We start from the raw sequence: 3,083 nt of genomic DNA, 5'->3' as shown, positions 1-3,083 counted from the left end.
TCATTCTGGTGAGACATATATAGTAAATTTACGTTTTGCTTACTTTAGTTGAGAGTTGAAACTTGATAAATATTTTTGAAAAAGTAATAATAATAGTGGGCAATGGGGGGGGCTTCAGCCCGTTAGCCCCCCCCTGCGGACGCCACTGGCAGAGCGACATCCACTTACCCACTTTTTTTATTTTTATTTTTTTATCCTCTTTATAGACATTGAGCTATGTATATACGAATATAATGTTAATGGCCTTAGCGGTCAAAGTTTTAATAATATTAAATAATAAATAAAAAAATTACACAAGTTATACATTTTTCGTTTTTCATGTAGGTAAATATTTTAAGTGATATTTATTATCTTATATAAATATATATACCCACGAATAATTATAATTTTTATCTAATCCAGATATTTGTTGGGTTATCTTTGTAGAAATCTGCTTTTATTATCTTATATTGTAGTTAGTAGGTACAAATGTACAATAATTATAAATATATCGATAGCCGTTCTCGCGTTTGAAACGAAAAAACAAGATGTGTGGGTAAACGACATAGGTCCGGGGTGTCTATCACTGCTGTTGGGCACTAACTATATATATTATATTATTATTATTATTATTATAGTTCATGAGTATTGTACTCGGGGAAACAACAAAAAACTCGTCTTGCGAAATATAAAATTGCTCGCGAGCGTTTGTTTGGACGGCCACGCGAATATTATAATAGTTTAATATTCAAACAATAAATTATATATTTCTTTATAATATGTTTAAATAAAACAACGAAGATAGTTTTAAAAAAAAAACGGTTAAACGAAAACGGATTATATTTCAAACGAGAATATTGCCTTATTTCAAATCGTCATGGACTTCATAAACTTGAATATAATATACCCACAAATCACAATACGTTAAATAATAAAAGGTACCACTGGTATAATACGTTTTATTTGTCTGATGAAATACGGCCATAAACTCATATATATATAATTATAATATTATGTATTGTCCTGTATGACAGTCGTATAGAGCCACGCGGAGTGTTGCGCAAAAAATTTGTTTGTAATCGGAATGGACATCGTCAGTCACACCTTAAGTGAGATCTGAGAATATTTATGACACTATGAGTCTGCGAACTATGCGACCACATGTGGCGGTAAATTTTTATTGAATAATATTTTTTTTTTATGGAAAACAAAAAGTTTATATTTTACAATAATTATTAGATTTTACTAATTAAAACTTGAAATACAACATAAATATTTGGATATACGTAAATACTAACTTGCTGTACACTTTATAAAATAATTATTTATATTTATACTTTATCAGAGGTTCCCAAACTAAGGGCTGTGACCCAAAATTGGGTCACGTTAAGTTTTGAAATATTTTTATATATTTGTATTATGTGAAATAGTTAATATTATAATATTATCTTATATATATAATATAATATATAATTATATAATATATATATATATACATCTAAAAAGAGAAGATATATTTTGTGGATAAATATGAGTATATTATGATTTATGGTACAGCATTTTCCGTTTACCTTATATCATACAATGTAGGTATACCTACATAGATGTTCGAATTTAGTTATATCATTGATCATTATCCACGTCGATTGCAATAACTTTCATGTGTACGAGTGACATCAGACATGTCACCACTGCTGCTATTGACTAAAAGTTATCCCAAACATAACTATCAATAATGAAACAACATAAAAGGTTATTTGTGGGTCGCCAAAATTTAAACATTTTCCAAAATGGGTTGTACCGTGAATAGTTTGGAATCCCTGGAATATTTTATAATACGCGTTGTCCCTTTCACGATAGGTACTATAAAATGGGTATTTATATTCATTCAAGCCTTTTGAACTTTTTACCAAATTACATGAATTTTAACTTTAAAATCTATGAAGTAATGATCAAATCAAATGAACTACGTCGTATCTACAAAACAGACCTATATTAATATAAGTAATAATATGTTTTTAAAATTAATTTTTTTTCTTTAAATTCTTTGTATTTTCTAAGATATTACCTGATTCAGGATAATAGTTTTTAGAAAAAAAGATTGCACATAATAGTTAACAGGTAATATAATCTCTATTTTGCAAGAGAATTTAAAATTGATAAACACTTATTTTAAAATATATGATCACTGAATAAAGTGAATAAAGGTTTGAAAATTGAATATACCAAATTCCTGTCAAAGTCTGTCCACATATTTCGGTTGTGTGTGTGTGTGTGTGTGTGTGTATGTGTGTGGGGAGGTGGGGTGGTGACTAATAAAAAAAATAATTAATAAACGAAGTACCCACTTTATTTTCGTATCTACCAAATGCCATATTTAGTGAAAATAAAATTAAAACAATACTTTTACTACTGCAGGATGCATATTTTATGAACGTATTTAATACCTATGAAAGATCTATAATCAAGCATTGAAATTATTGCCCTTCGAATATGTACGTCAACACTAGCCACTAACTACCGTTGAACGCACGGTATTCTGTTAAAAGACAATGAAAAATTATTTTTTTTAATTTCTTGTAACTATGTAACAAGAAAAATTAAATTCACTGGCCATATTATTACTAACTAAAGAATTTGACATAACGTCGTTATTATATTATGAAGATATCATTGGTGACCTTGAAACAGTCAAACATCCATAAAACTATCAAACTACGAAGAGTTGTAGTATTACACATTTACAGTTAATACTAATTTATAATATTATAACGTTTAAATGATTTTCATGTGTTATTTATTAAAAAACATAATAATCAAAATGTATATTTGATTAAGATAAATGGTGCATATCTTTATTTAAATTTTAAATTAGAAAATGTAATTCACAAGTTAAAGTATCTAACATATTATTATTAAATAAATGCAAAATATTATTATAGTCTATCGTGCAGAAGCGATTTTGTTTTAGTAAACCACTTAAAAAGCGGAACATTGTTAAATCCACCTCTGTACACCCATAATATTATTATTATTACAACACACACATCACGCGTGAAGAATCCAAAAGTATAATAATATTACACAACATAATAATTTGATTT

The sequence above is a fragment of the Acyrthosiphon pisum genome, chromosome A1 (genome assembly GCF_005508785.2).
Source record: "Acyrthosiphon pisum isolate AL4f chromosome A1, pea_aphid_22Mar2018_4r6ur, whole genome shotgun sequence".
Classification (NCBI taxonomy): domain Eukaryota; kingdom Metazoa; phylum Arthropoda; class Insecta; order Hemiptera; family Aphididae; genus Acyrthosiphon; species Acyrthosiphon pisum.
Note: the sequence above shows the minus strand (reverse complement) of the source record.